The sequence below is a fragment of the Vulpes vulpes genome, chromosome 8 (genome assembly GCF_048418805.1).
Source record: "Vulpes vulpes isolate BD-2025 chromosome 8, VulVul3, whole genome shotgun sequence".
NCBI lineage: Eukaryota > Metazoa > Chordata > Mammalia > Carnivora > Canidae > Vulpes > Vulpes vulpes.
The window spans coordinates 53,512,083-53,528,834 of record NC_132787.1 but is presented as its reverse complement, the minus strand read 5'-3'; positions in this window follow the sequence as shown (position 1 = coordinate 53,528,834).

Genomic DNA, 16,752 nt, shown 5'->3' with positions numbered 1-16,752 from the left:
AGCCTGCTTCTCCCTCTGCCTGTGTCTCTGCCTCTCTCTCTCTCTCTCTATGTCTATCATGAATGAATGAATGAATGAAAGAATGAATGAATGAATAAATAAATCTTAAAAAAAAAAAAAAAAAACCTGAGATCAGGAGATCTTATGATCAGGCTCTAAACCTAGGAGACTGTTTGAAATTCATAATCCAAAGAGGGATCACAGCTCAAAGTAGAGCAGAACACAGGGAAGAAATGTCAACTCTGAAAGGAAACTCTGAGATCACCTACTGCAAATCACTCACTTTAGGAATGATGAACCAGGACCCACTAAAGTGGATAGCATATGTAGTGTGGCTGAACTTCTACTGCTTTCCTGAATCATCACCCCACCTCTTTCTATCAGATTTTTGTTTCCCATTACATGTGGCAAAGCTGGTTTTCTTTTTTCCCAAAGCACATTTGCCCAGGAAATACTTGCATCTGTTTAATTCAGACATTTTCAGAGATTGAGTCAGAGGTGGAAATAGAGGAAACACGGTCCCTGAGAAATCAGATTTCATTATATCTAGAAAGGGCGGACAAGGGTAGAGGAAATAATAGTATTATAACAATTCTAACAATAGCAAGGCTGTGCAGCACTTACTGTGTTTCAAACATTGTCCTCCTACTTTAAATATTAATTTAAGCAAATAATGTACATATATTCTCAGATCCATACAACCACTCAGTGAAGCAGCCACTCTTATCCCTCCTCTCAGGAGGAAACTGAGGCATACAGAAGTTAGGAGACTTTCCAGGATTATATAGCTAGGGAGTGGCGGAGCCAGGATTATGAACTCAACAATCCAGCTCTGAATTCCAGCCTCTTGAGGATCACCCTGCATGGCCCCGCACAGGGGCAGGAGCACAGACGTGCTGCAGGAGTGTAGCTGAGATGGTGGAAACAGAATTAATGAAGCCCTTGCCTTTGTCACCCCACATGCCTGGCAAGAGTGCAGGCGATTCCAAGGGCAGTCCTGGCCCCTCTCTCAGTTTACCCTGCCTGGGTCTGAGCCTCCTGCCCAGAGCTTCTATAACTGTTGGCCCTTTCTTGGTTCTTTGCTCCTTGTTTGTTTTTTATAACATTGAGTGAGAAGATCTTAAACATATGCAAAATTAGTCAGAATAATAAAATAAATCCCCATGTACCCAGGTCCTACCAACAAATGTTTTTAAAAACTATATTATTAATTTCATTTTTCACTCTTCTAAAATATGTTTCCATATGTTGTATAACGTGCTTGTATATTAACACCTCATGTATTTTATAATTTATGGGTAATTAAATGAACGTACATTGCAGGGCCTGGTTATATAGCTATTAGTGATGTCAGGACATAACTGATGTGTCAAAGCGGAAATACAGCTGGAATATCTGGGTCCTGGTTCTGGCTCCACTGCTCACTAGTGGAGTGAGTGACCTTGTACAAGTCACCTCCCTTCTCTGAACATCATCCTTCTCACCCATGAAATAGGCCTGGTAATTCTATCTACCTCTCAGATTTGTCATGTTCAGGAATATGAAGGGCTTTACAACAGTATTGAGCCACATAAAGGTGGAGAGCAAATTAGACTAATATGAGGTGGGTATCTATGGCACCAACACTGAAAGCTGAAATCCAAGGCCAGGAGGATCAATTTGGGGATAACACCAGGAGACATGAAGTGGAGAATCAATTGCCAACCAAAGTTACCTAGGTGGGCTTTATAATATGGCCCCTTTGTCCCTCCCTGTGTATTTGAGGCGGCTTGAGTCCTAGCTGGGTGCAGGATCACTTCAGGTCAGCTGGTGCCTTTTGAGCCGCAGAGGTCATGGGATGACCGAAGAAGGGAGGCTGGGCCTCGTTTTATCTCCTCAACCCACCTTCTTTTTGCAGCCTAGTTGGATGTCTCCTTTGGCTGACATCTCTCCAAAATCTTTGGTGTGGAGTTTCCTACTCCAGTCCTAGCCCACTAGTATGGTCATCCCCAGTTACCTTGCCAGCCAGAGGAGATTTAGAGAAAGCCTTTCTGTTTTTAACACTGTGGATTCTATTGTTTAAATCATATTATAATGTTTGCCAACTTTCCTCTGACACTGCCTTATTAGGCAAGTGACTGCTTCCACTCTACCTCCAAGGACACAGAATGGGCTGGACTGGCCACCTACAGTAAGTAGAGTCAAGATGTCACCAGGGCTGGTTTCCACTGCCAGTGGAGAGAACGCAAGCACACTATTGTCTCTTGATGGCCACACTGCCACCAGAAGACATCCTGCCCCACCCACTGCTGCCCAGGCTGTCCCCAGCCTCTGCAGGGGGATCAGCACCCCCCATTAATGTTCCTGCCCAGCCAGGCCCACCACTTATTTGAGGTAACAGACCTCTGTTCTGAGAATCTCTTGGCCTCTCACAGAGGAGACACAGTGAAACAAATATAGTCCCTCTGAATAATCACAAGTCAGAGGAACAAATAAACACAGACAGACCAGCTGCCACAGCACAAGGAAGCCGGGAGTAATTGAACTTGTACACATTTTATAAGCCACTTGGAGAATATTTTTAAATTGAGATATTTCTGCCCTAGAGTCCCCCTGGGGACTTTGCTCATGGACATGCCTGACGCCTGAGAATGGCAACTTTCCACCAAGACTTATGTGTTGGGGTTACAAAGGCCACATACTCTGTACGTTTCCCCAGTGATCAAGGCTGGCAGAAACCAAAACGGCTGCAACAGGACCCAGGGAGCAGTCAGTTATATGGGCTCAAGGCTCTGGGCAGCCCATTGTTGCCATATTGGGGTATGAGATTTTTCTCCAACCCCAAATAAGGATGAACATACATCCTCAAGTATGAAGACTGTAGCCTGGGCTATTCAATCCATGACCCCATTACCACAGGTGTTCTTTTCTGCATGTGTACTCATTTAATGCATATTTATATCTCAGTTCCTGAGAAATTACTCAGCTCAATGCAAACATGACAGATGGAAAAAACAGCCTTTTGGGACTTAAAGGTTTAGGAGCTACCGTGGCATGTGTCACAATTTTAAAATGCGTAATTTAAAAGGATCATTTTCTTTATTATCACCAGAAGATGCTTAGTAATTACACTTGAGAAACAGTGCTCAACAGTACATTTCTTGAGCAACTACAGTGTCAGGGAGGGTTTACCAAGGTTGATAAGACACAGTCTAGCCTTCAAGGAGTCCGTAGTCTAGTGGGACAAATAGGCAGATGAACCTATCGTTCTAATACAAAGAGAGAAAAAACTACTTCTAGGGAACTAGTATAATGTCTGTGGGTGCCAGAACACAGTGTGCATGGAGTGGGATTTGGACATTAGGGAATGCTTTGCAGAGGAAGTAAGAGCTGATAAGAGGTAAGGCTAGGGAAGGGAGCAGAGACCAAGTTGAGAAGAAACCAATGCAACTACAGGGTAAAGAGGTAGTATGAGTGGTGCTCTGAAAAAATAAAACAGCACAGCATACTTGCCCTGCAAATGCAGCTTCACCATGCATTTCCTAGGCTCGCTTATTCCAATCAGACTGCTACCTGAAGACTCTCCAACATAGAAATGCTAGAATTTCCACCAGGTATATGCCTCATGGTGAGTTTCCTTCAGTATATGATGAAAGCCACAGTAAAATTTTCAGCAGAGGATAGACTTGTCTTAACCAGTAAATCTTTCCCCCAACAAACCACTGGTGGTACCTCTTGGAAATCTGGATCTTCAAGTATGCCACATGGATCTCAGTTGCCTTAATGTGAATTAGAAAATGTCCGCCTTCTTCAAAATGCTTTGTCAGAGAAGCATTGCAATATATTGCTTTCATTGGAACAGATACTTTACTGCCACCTGCCAGAAAATAATCATAATATACAAATCTAGAATGTCTAAAATGTAAACGGAATCCCCTTAGATATGTCATCCAGTGCAGTGTTCAACCTGTACAACCATACATGGCAATCCTACTTCAGAGAAGGGCCAATCCATCTGCTTTGTCAAAAATGAGGCTGCTAGATACAGGCAGAGATCCAGTGTGGCAATGTTGGGGAGGAGGAAGGGTCCCTGCTAGGTGGTCCATAAAAAGACATAATGAGCACAGACACTGTCCTTTGCCTTCTCTGACATCACCCAGCACTGAGGATAAGCCTGATGTTGGGTCCTGGGAGCAATCTTACCCTATAGGTTTTTACCCCTTGTCCACACACCTCCACCCCCACCATTTGTTGTCTAATACCTTTTGGAGACATCCTCATCTCCCTCAGTTTTTGCTCAAATGTCACCTTCTCAATGAGGCAGATTTTACCACCTTCTCTAAAACTGTAAACCCCAGCAACACCCCTCACACAAATTCTCCAGATTTATACACCTTTTGACATACTACGCATTTAATTTATTTATGATGCTTATTACCCATCTCTTCAAATAGAATGTAAGGTCTGTTAGGATAAGGGCTTGATCTGTCTCAAATCACCACTGGATCTCCAGTCCTATGAACAGCACCTGGCACCATACTTGGCACTCAGTTATCAGCTAAATGAATTCATTGTCTTCCTTTTGATCACCACCTTGCCTGTTTCTGAGGCCTACTCTCTAAACTTCGCGGATTGTGGAAGCTCTTCTTCTTCTGACTCACAGTGTGATTCACCTAAGACCTCAGGCACCACCCTGCACCCCCATCAGAGTTTTACTCCCTGGAGCAAGGTGCTGGGCCCTATTAAAATGTCTCTGGGAGGAGATAGTATGCTAAATTAAAGTCCAACACCAGTATCTTTGGTTGGATACTTTGATGAGATTCCTTCCCATTACAATATGACTTACAATAGCTATTTATCAAGTAGGCATTAAATTCCCTATTTTATAGATGAGAAAAGAGAAGCTCAGAAACATTAGGGAGCATGCCCCAGTCCCACAGGTAGAAAGTATCAGACCCAGGATTCAAATCTAGAATTGTCAGTGCCTATAATCTGGAGTCAGTTGGACATGTAGCTCTTCTCAACAGTGGTGCTGTCAACTGAATATTTGATATGATTGGTTCACACCAGAAATTCATAGTCAACATTAACCAAGTGGGCCCTATTTTTCTCTCTCTATTACACACAATTTCAATGATAAATCATTTTCATCAAGGCAGATGGTTTCATATCTGGGGAATTGAAAGCAGGGAAACCAAAACAGAATCTGTCACTGTTTAACTTGAACTTGAGAAAAAGATGGGATGGAATAAATTTCAGCCACTCAGATACTCCTTTGAGTAGGTTTGCTTTTCTCTTTTCAGTGAAGTGACAAAGCAGAAAGCTATATTGTGAGCTGTACCCTGATTCCTTAGCGCTTAGCCATTTATTCAGTGTTTAAAAAAAGAAAAAAAAGTTAGAGACAGGTGGGCCAGAGGAGGCACTAGCCTTAGAGAAATGGTCCTAAATGGGCATTGTGGAGAAGCTGTACCAGGGATAGCACCAGGCACCCATTATTCATTGACTGAACAATGACAAAGTACCTGTTATCCCAGATTTAACTGGAGCACACACATACAAGAATATGCTTTGTTAAGAACCAGGTCCTACCCAAACTAAGCTCTAGAATCAGGACCAAAATGGTTGTCAGGTCCACAGGGTTCAGATCCAACATCTGGAGAGTTGTGAAAACATTAAAAGGGTTAATTTCATCCTTGCTGGAGGTAGAGAAATGTCTGTGGTTTATTCTATGGTAAATGGAGAACTTAGTTATGTACAGGTGCAAACACCTCACGGTGAAAGCCTGTTGGTAATGTACAACACCTCTTCAGTAAGGAATCAGTGACATCTCCTAGCCCTCGGTACCAAAGGACCACCTCAGCATCTCAGTGGTTCCAGATTTCTTGTCTGTTTTCCTTATCCAGATTCTGCTGATCCTTTCCCATGTCCCACACTATGCTTATCCCAGAACGACCTGGAGGCGGGTCACTTCCTCATGTTATGACCTCACTCCTACTTTCAGGAGAATCTCAGCATCTTTACCTGGTTTGGTCTGCACATACACTGAGTACAGAGAATGTAACCTCATAGTTAATAAGGTCTGGATCCCCTCCAATACATGTGACAAACCGTTCGCTGGCATCCCTTCATCATCTTCATGTCTCTCCCTCAGCTGCCTGCCTTCTGCTCCCGGTTCTGTGCTGCCCTACCTGTAATGTAGCAGTGGGGAGAGGCCTTGAAAACTTCTTGCAAAACGAATAATTGGCAGGTTGGCCAGAGCTTAAAATGGGTCCCATAACTGGAATATAAACTCCATGTGATTACCATTCCCCTTTGACCGAGACCACACAGGACTTCATTTCTGTTACCATTTCATGTCCCAAATTTTATGACCCAAACAGGCTGTGCACTGAGCTCTGTGGCTACAAAGATGAATATGATCCACCTCACCCTTGGGGGATTTCACAGTTTAGCTGAGGAGACAGTAAACAGATGATGACAATCCAAGGTGGGAAGGGCTTATTGCCTGGGGCAGTAGGAGGAACCCTCTGAGCCAACGATGAGGAAGAAGAAACTTTGCAGTGGCCTTAACAACACAGTCCCGCCTAAGACCTGACAACTGAGTGCGATTCTAGCCAGAGATTTGAGCTGCCCTCTCTCCGAGCTGCCCATGTTTGTCTGCATTCAGAAACAAAACACACTCTAGGAGGGTCTCATTTCCTGATATTCCTGACACCCTCCCTCAATAATTCTTAACTGTTTGGATGGTGAAGTCAAGAATGCAGACATGTAAATAAAGGAGTTTTTCAGAGAGGGGATGTTTCTGTAAGGTGGAGCGCTGGCTAGACAAGCATCAGGACAACTTGGTCCTTAACACACACTGGAAAAGCTGACAAAGATGACATTGAGCCCCTAAGTGATTCTCAGACCAGGACTGGGACCAACAGTGACTGTGCATGGCCAGTCTCCACCCAAATCTGGTGTCACAAAATGACGTAGGTCTAAACACCAGCATTCTTCTTAAGACAAAGGAGTTAATGGGAGTAACTCTTCATTTCCTCTGCATTTCTATAGATTGCTGGGAAATTGGAATCCATCTGGGAAACAGTAGCTCTGCCCCTGAGTTATGTTTTTATTTTGAGAAAGCTAATCAACTTATATGAGATAGTCTTCATATTAGCATGTTGGAGGTTAATGCTCTTTCCTACCTCCTTCATGGTATTTAATGAGAATGCCTAGACATGAGCATTAGGTAAAGTTTGCATGAAGGTTTATAACAAGAAACTATGAAAATTGATGCTGATCAGCAGTTTATGTTCATCCTCTATTTATGATGTTAAGTGATTGAAACAGAAGAAGCACTTGGGTTCAGATCCCAGCCCCACTACTACCTACCTACCTGCATGAACAGGCTACCTCTTATCTTTGACCCTCAGCTCATCCATATGGTAGCAATAAAATTATTCACTTTGTAATTGTTTTCATTGTTCATTCATGTATTCGTGCCATGAATACTCATTGAACACCTACAATGTGTTATGCAACAAAAGGTAGTATACCTTTTGGGTTAAAAGCATGAACCCTAGACCCAGAATATCTGGATTACCACTTACTAGCTGGATGACTTTAGGCAAGTCATTTAACTTCTCCATACCTCAGTGTGCTCATGCATAAAATGGATATAACAATAGTTTACCTCATAAGGTTTATATAAACAATACACTTCTTAACATATGTAAAGTGCTTATGATAGGGCCTGGAGCACAGCACTTTATAATACTAGCTATTTTTCTAAGTACTGCATTCCTGATTGAAACTTACATTCCATAGGAGGTAAGGGCAAGAGTCATAAATAAATAAACTACTTAATATGTAAAAAGGTGATGAGTACTGAGGGGAAAGAGCAGGACAAGCAAGATTGTGCAGGGAGTACATTGCAATCTTTAATGTGGTAGTTAGGGTAAGTGTCGTTGAGAGGGGACATCTGAGCAAAGAATTGAGGAAGGTAAGGGTGTGAGTCAAGTCTGTATCTTGGGGGAAATATTGTAGCAAAGAGATTAGCTGGTACAAGAGCTCTAAGGTAGGTGTGCACTTGATGTGTTTGAGAATAGTGAATGCAGAAGAGAAAAAACTCTCTTGTATCCTCTTATATTCAGTTTCTGAGATATTGCAAATTAAACTGACAAAAGACAGATCAACAAAAGAAGAGGCAAATAAATTTTATTTGATGTTAATATTTTAACTTTGTTTTAATGTATGCACAGGGGTCTTACAGAAAAGGAAATAAAAACCCAGAGAAGTGGTTAGGCCTGAGAGCTTAAATATCATTTTAACAAAGAGCAATAAATTTGTGAAGTACCAAGACACAGAAAAAGGATTTGAGTAAATGGTGGGAAGGTAGATATAAGAGGGAAACTAATGGAATATAAGGGTTATTTTAGTAAGGTTTATTATGCAGATTCAAGTTGGTCCCACTTCCAATATGAGTTGTCTTCTCTTCCAAGGGGAGATTTATGCCCTGCTTTTAGGCAGACAGAAAGAGGACAGAGAGCTCATCCTGCAACTGCTGTTTTTCAGTTGTCTGCAGCTCATAATATACATGCAAAAAATATATATATGCCATATTTGGGAGGGAACATATTCTGATTTCCTTCATAAGGAAGACAGTGTGACTAGAACCAAGTAGGGGAGGGCAAGAAGCATAGGAGATGACGTCAGAATAACAAGACCAGGTAGTGTCAGAACACCTCATAGGCCATTAAGAGGACTTTGACTTTTGCATTAAGAGAAATAGAGAGCCACTGCAGGATTTTGAGCAAAGTGACATGGTCTGACTTATACTGTCTAAAAAGATCTATTTGGGGTGCCTGGGTGACACAGTCAGTCAAGTGTCCAACTTTTGATTTCTACTCAGGTCATAATCTCAGGGTCATGAGATTGAGCCCAGTGTCTCTCTCTCTCTCTCTCTCTCTCTCCCTCCACTGCTCCCCAGCTGACTCACACACACTGTCTTTCTCTTTCTAAAAATAAATAAATAAAATATAAAAAATAAAATAAAAAGATCTATTTGGCTGCCATGTGATAAAACAGACTGCAAGAAAGTCCAGTTAGGAAGCTGTTGCAATAATCCAGGCAAGATATAACAAAAGTGATAGCAGTGGACTGGTGAGAAGTGGTTAGATTCCAGACATATTTCAAAGGTAGAACCAATAGAATTTGCTGAAGGATTGGATATAAAGGAAAGTGGGAGGAATGACTCCACAGAAACATACAATTGCCATCTACTGAGATGAGGAAGACAAATTGATGGTGCAGTAGGTTTGATTGGAGGGATAGGAATTTGAGATGTTTATTAGATGTAGATATGTCAAGTAGCTAGTTTGATATACAAGTTCAGGAATGAGTGAAGTCACCAAGGAAGTGAGGGTAAAGAGAAAAGAAGACCAAGGACCAAGCCATGGTTATACCAATATTAAGATGTCAGAAAGAAGGGGAAGAATTCTCAAAGAAAGTGAAAAGGAGGAAAATCCAGAGAATGTGATGTCCTGGAAGGCAGGTCAATTGTAGCCTACAAGTCATTCTAAGATGAAGATGGAAAACTAACCATGGGATTTAACAATGTGGTTGATTAATACATAAGACTTGGTCAGAGGAGTACTCTGTAAATATCAACTCTAATTATTACCCCCATTAGTAGGCTTTATCAAACACCCATCATATCAGCAGCTCTGCTCCCATCCATCTGCCACTCAGGGTAAAAAGCTGGGTTTGCATGAGTAGAGCTAGATCTAGCAAGCACTGGAACCAAGGGACAAGGTATTGGAATCCCACAGGGAAAGTGTGGAAAACCAAGCATAAAGAACCAAAAGGAGGAATTTGAGTAAGTCAAGCTAAGGGCTGAGGGTTAGAGGGTCAAATCAAGGATAAACAGGGTATGAGCAAAGTGGCCCTGGGAAATCTCAATAAAATTTCTGATTTGGCCTCTGTGGCCTTTATGGGCTGGTGAGTTCCTGCAGGGTCAGGTAGTTTTGTTTGTTGTCTTGTTTATTAAAGTATAATGAACATATAATGTTATACTAGTCTCAGGTGTACAATATGTTGATTTGATAATTCTATACGGTATTCAATGCTCACCAAAATAAGTATAGTCACCATCTGTCACCATACAACATTATTACAATATATTGACCATATTCCCTGTGCTGTACTTGCCACCTCCGTGACTTCTTTATTTTATAACTGAAAGTTTGTACCTCTTCATCATTTTTATCTATTTTGCCCGTCCTCCACCTACCTCTCCTTTGACAACCACCAGTTTATTCTCTATATTTAAGAGCCTCTTTGTTTGTGTGCTTATTTATTTGTTTTGTTTTTTAGATTCCACATATAAGTTAAATCATGTGGTATTTGTCTTCCCCTGACTTATTTCAATCAGCATCATTACAGGGTCAGATGTCTCAAAGAGCCAGAGGTAGGAGGATAGTAAGGCACAGGCCTTTCTAGTCCTCGCTCTCTTAAGACAAAAAACAAACAAAAAAAAACTTTTTAAGATTTTATTTATTTATTTGAGAGTGAGAGCGAGAGAGAGCATGAGCAGGGGCAGACTCCACACTGAGCAGGGAGCCCAATGTGGGACTTGATCCCAGGACCCCAGAATCATGACCTGAGCCAAAGGCAGACACTTAACTGACTGAGCCACCCAGGTACCCCAACCAGAAACAAAATTAAATGCAGAGTCTTATTATATGGCTCACTATACATAACTTATATGTCATTGGCTAAGTCATGCGCCTGAAAATAACAATTACTAACCCAAAGCACACCAGACCGTGAAGCTCTTCTTGTTCTTGTTCCTCATACTGAGTACTTGAATCTTAAAGGACGGGTAACCTCAGGAATATATGTCCAAAGTCAGTCTATGTTGTGAAATTTGGGGTTGGAAGTTGCTTCTTACCCTCTGAATCCTGCTCACTGCCCCCCAAAACTCTCTCATTTCTTGGCTCTTATCTGCTTGGGATTTTCCAGAAGACTTGGTCTCCCATTGTTTTTTTTTTTTTTTTGTTTTTTTTTAATTAACGATTTTATTTTTTATTTATTTAAGTTTTTTTTTAATTTTTATTTATTTATGATAGTCAGACACACACACACAGAGAGAGAGAGAGAGAGAGAGATTGGCAGAGACAGAAGCAGGCTCCATGCACCCGGAGCCCGACGTGGGACTCGATCCCGGGTCTCCAGAATCACGCCCTGAGCCAAAGGCAGGCGCTAAACCGCTGCGCCACCCAGGGATCCCGGTCTCCCATTGTTAAAGCAAGGATAACTAAGGATTGAATGATGTCATGTTTGCACTTACAGGGTTTAGTACAGAGCCTGGCACATAAAGTGTCAGGAAATACTTGTTGGTGTTGCGAGTACTGTCAATCTGTTGTTACGAGGCAGAGATGCCTGGAAAGAGGAATGCTTTAACCTTGACTCCTGGGGCAAAGGAAGGCGTTTTGAGAAGCTGCTCAGTCAGGGTGGGAACACACAGGAAGCATTAGGCAAAAAGGTCTCAGGAGACTGAGAGCTTCAGAAACACACTGTCAATAAGTCTGCACCAGCATTGCTGTTCTAACTGAAGCAGTACGGTATCTACAAGTACCAAGGTGTGGTCTTAGGCTCTGACTTTGTTGGCATTTTATCCTGCTGAATTATTCACCAGGTCATCAGGTAGCACATCTGTTCTTCTCCAGCCACTACTTTCCACCTCTCACAGCCCCTTGCAAACCTCACTTATAATTTAGACTTCAGTAAAACCCAACTCCTTGTGGTTCTCCAAGGACACCTGTAGTTATTGCCTCAACATCTTTGCTGTGCTATTCCCTTCCCTGCCCCTGCATCTGGCTGTCTTCCACTCATCCTTCAAAACTCAGCCTAGGTGTTATCTTGCCCAAAAACCTTCTTAATCATTCTTTCCAAAATGAGCACTGAGCTTTCCTCTGTGTGACCACAACACTGTACTTACTAATTTTATAGCACTTAGCACTTTTAATAACTGTTTACATGCTATGTCCCACTAGGTTTTAAACTCTTCCAGCAAAATATCTTACCTGTCACTCTCCAGCCCCAGCACAGTGGCTGCCACATGGTAGGTGCTCACCAAATATGGCAGTATATATATTTATAGGACAAAGACAAAAACAACAACAACAACAACAACAACATGCATTTGGGAACAAAGAATGGGGAATAAATAGCCAAGAGATTTTCATATATGTTTGGAAATAATAAAGACAAGAAAGACCAAACTTTCTCTTGTTATTTGAAAAGATTTCACAAAAAAAGGTAGTTGCTTATAGCCATTTGGAAGAAAATGAGAGACAGAGCGCATTTCAGCAGTAGGTGTGGAGTGGAGGGGAGTTGTGGGAGAGGAAAGGAAGAAGAAAGGAAAAGAGTCAACAGGGCTTGAGAGGGAGAAAAAAGTCCTTACTCATGGGGGGGGGGGGTATCTTAGCAACTTCAGTGTCTATTACTCTCTCCCTGCAGAACACATGTAAAAGAAAGTAGCACATGACATATGGAAGGAAGTCAGTTAGATCTATATTAGAGTGTTGCTTCTTGTCAGTTGTATAATCCTGGACAAGGTGCTTGAATTTTCTGGGCCTCCATTTCCTCACCTACAAAACTGGGTGAGAATACCCACTACACAGGGAAGTACTGGTGTGAAAATGAAATGAAATAATATTTAAAGTGCTTAGTTAACACAGAATCTGATCTTTTTGGTCAGATTTTGCTGCAACAACAAAGAAGCCCCAAATCTCGGTGGTTTACAACTATAAACATTTCTTTCTTGAGGACTGGACTCCACTGGTTTCCCACTTGGCTTCTCATTCAGTAGCTCATGAGGGAGGAGAAGCCACTTTCTAAGGCAAGCTGTTCTCACGGCAGAGAACGACTCCGAAGGGGACAAAGCCAAGCTATGCCAGTACATCTAAATCTTAACTCTGACATGTCTGCTCATGTGACACCTATCAAAGTAAGTCCCATGGCCCAGCCCAAAGCCAGCGGGTGGGATGTCACCTGCAGAGAAGCATGGCAAACACAGGGGAACCTCATAATTGTCAACAAATGAAGCAGCCTACCGCACACGGCCTCCCACTGGCCACTGCCTTTGAGTCAGAAGATTCAAAGGTACTTGGGAAATGCAAGTAGCCTTAGAGAAGGATGGAGATGTAATGTCCAAGGAGACAAAAGAAAAAACATGGCTATGTCCAAACCTATTTCCACTCCAACCCCACCCCTATGCCATCCCTTTCTCCACTCACCTGCTTCATTGTTCCAAATTCCCAGCTAGGGTAAAAAGTGGAAAAAAGAACCAACTGTTTGAAGGGGTTTATGATAATATGTCATCTGTTAAGATCCCTCATTTCTTACTTCTCTTCCCCTCATTCACTTCCTACCAGGCAAGCTGGCCTCCATGAATCCACTAAGCATGTTCTTACCTCTGGGCCTTTGCACTTGTTAGTCCATCTTCCTAGAATATACTTCCTAAGTGTCTGTATGACCTGCTCTGTTACTTCTTCAGGTCTCTGCTCAAATGCCATCTTGTTGGAGAGGCCTTCTGTATCAGTCTACTTGGGCTCCCACAGTGAAATACCAGATAGATGGGATGGGTTAAGCAACAGAAATGTATTTTCCCACAGTTCTGGAGGCTGAAGGTCAAGATCACAGTGCCAGCATGCTTGGGCTCCAGCAAAAGTTCTTTTCCTAGTTAGCAGATGGTTGCCTTCTCCGTGTGACCTCACCTGAAAGAGAGAGGAAGAGTGTAAGCTCTCTGATGTTTCTTCTTGCAAAGGCCCTAATCCCATCAGACCAGGTCCCTGCCCTCATGGCCAATTTATCTACCAAAGGCCCCATCTCCAAATACCAGAACATTGGGTATGGGACCAACATATGGATTTGCAGGGACACAAACATTTAGTTCACAACACCTTCCCTGATCAACCTCAGTAAAATAACAAACTTCTTCCCAACCATCCACCCCCCCTTGCCCCTTACTCTGATTTACTTTTTTTCTCCATAGCATTTATCACAATATGACTTATTATATGTTTACTTATTTTTTTTGTTACTTATTATCTATCTTCCTCTTTTAGAATATAAGCTCTATGAGAGCAGGGATTGTTCACTGCTACATCTTTAGCACCTAGAACAGTGAGTGATTCACAACAGCTAGTCATTAAATATTTGTTGAATTAATTCCTTGGGTAAATATATGCTGTAACTTTATATAAATTAATCTAATTTAATCCTCATGGAAACTATATGAATATATTATATATATGGTATTTTTGAGCCTCATTTAATGGTGGGAATATTTACAGAGAGTTAAAAATAACTTGCCCAAGGTCACACAGCTTGGGGCTGCCAACACTACCACACTCCACAAGGAGACAGGCCCTTTAAGCTGCAGCTGAGACGCGGCAGTGCTTCTTCTGCTTTCCAGGACCAGAATGACAGCATGGAGAGGGTCTCCTATACCCTATGGGCCAACAGAGCCTCATTCCCTGGCCACTCTGTTTCCCAGGGATGGTGATGGGTAGAGAACAGAGTAGCCTCCACTGGGAGGTTGGTGTTGGGGAGAAAGTAGAAGGGGGCCACTGTTCACTGTGTGTGACAATGACCAGCAGGAAGAGGATGAGCTTGGAGCACATTAGCAACACTTTTTAATGCTTTCTCATAATTTCTTCTGTGTGCAGCATCTCTAATAATATGCCACAGCCTGTATTATCTCCTCAGAGTTTCCCTTCCTCTCTTGCTTCACATAGCTTCCCTCCTGCTCAGGCCCAAGAATGTTGTCCAACACTAAAGGCCTTAAAGAGGCTGCATTTGTCTTTGACCCTCACTGAACATGCTCACTTCTGAATGCAGAGGGAGACCCAAGTACTCCCCAGCCAATGATGGCCTTTTTTAAGGCTGACACATGGTTGCTTCATCCTCCATTGTCATTGGTGGCAAGAAATTGTGTTCATCCCTCCCTCTCCATGCTCCTTTTCCTTAGGGCTTTTCCCTTGTTAGATGCCACCAATAGAGAACTATAGAAATAGGAAATCACCATTATTCAACTATAAATAAACTTGATATGGATTTATTGAATACCACCATGATACTTCCTAAGTATCCACAGAGCTCACAGTGCAACAGCCCCCACCAGAGAGCCCCATGCCCTTCCTTGGATGTCATTCTAAGGGGAGCTGCCCACCTGGTCCATGCACAGAGACCACTAAAATGACCAGATGCACATGCCAGATCACTTTGTCTCTCATGCTGATTCTTCACCTTCATTGAACTTGCAGGGCCAAGGGAGCCTGCAGAAGCAGTAATCACCCAGGACCAGCACCTCTCCCCAGTGGCTCCTTTCAAGGGCCTCAGAATGGCCATGTCCCTCTCTTCCTCTGTCAACTGTTCTTTGACCCTCTAGAACACTATTTTCTGAGCTGCAAATTACAACTCATTAGTGTGTCATGAAATCAATTGAGTGGGCTGCCATCACCATTTTTTTTTAATTTTTTTTTAATTTTTATTTATTTATGATAGTCACACAGAGAGAGAGAGAGGCAGACACACAGGCAGAGGGAGAAGCAGGCTCCATGCACCGGGAGCCCGACGTGGGATTCGATCCCGGGTCTCCAGGATCGCGCCCTGGGCCAAAGGCAGGCGCCAAACCGCTGCGCCACCCAGGGGTCCCCACTATTTTTAATAAAATAAAAGAGAAAAGAAAATATCAGTGTGCATTGCATAAAGGGTAAATGTTTTGCAAAACTTTGTTTTAGTTAAGTACTGTGCATGTGTGTGCATGCGTGCGTGTGTGTGTGTGTGTGTGTGTGTGTGTTGAGTATTCTGGGTTGAGTATTAAGTGTATTTTTTTGCTGCGCTTATGACACAATATGCTCATAAAAGAACAGTAACCATTACAGGCTGCAGCAGAGGATCTTCCAAAGCCAAGACTGATGCTACCCACTCAATAAGTGCAAGCTGGGGGTTCCTGAATTGTGGGCTATGAACTCCATGGGGGGGTTCCTTGCCATCTCTTCTCAAGGGTATCAATGCATCTGCAGAGGGATTTGATTCACAAGTGAGCCTGAGCAGAGGGTTCAACAGTCTCAGAAGAGGAGAATCTTGGAATGCTGAGTGCAAGGATAATGCTAAGGGGCTAGAGGCAGCAGCAAAAACAGGGAGTCTGGTGAAAAATAAGATAAAAATCCAAAGAGGAAGGTATAAGTCAGGCTTTCAGCATCTAGTGAGTGTTAATACAAAGTACCATGCTAGGCACCATGGGGCATCCAAGAAATAAGAAATGCTCTGACTTTAATGAACCCATAGCACAACAGAGTTGAAAGCTAGGCAGATCTGAACAGTACAGGCAACATGTGCAAAATAGTATGTTAATTAAGAGTAGACTGACAACTGAAATATCCTTTAGTAAGTGAGTGGATAAATGAACTGTGGCACCTTCAGGCAATGGAATATTACTCAGCACTAAAAAATAAATGAGCTACCAAGCCATAAGAACACATGAAGGAAACTTAAATGCATATTACTAAGTGACAGAAGCCAAATGAAAAGGTTACATATTGTATGATTCCAACTACAAGACATTCTGGAAAAGGCAAACTATGGAGATGGTAAAAAGATCAGTGGTTGGTGAGGGGAGACAAAGGTGAATAGGTGGGGCACAGAGGATGTTCAGGGCAGTGAAAATAATCTGTATGACATTATAATGATGGATATATGTCATTATACATTTGTTCAAAC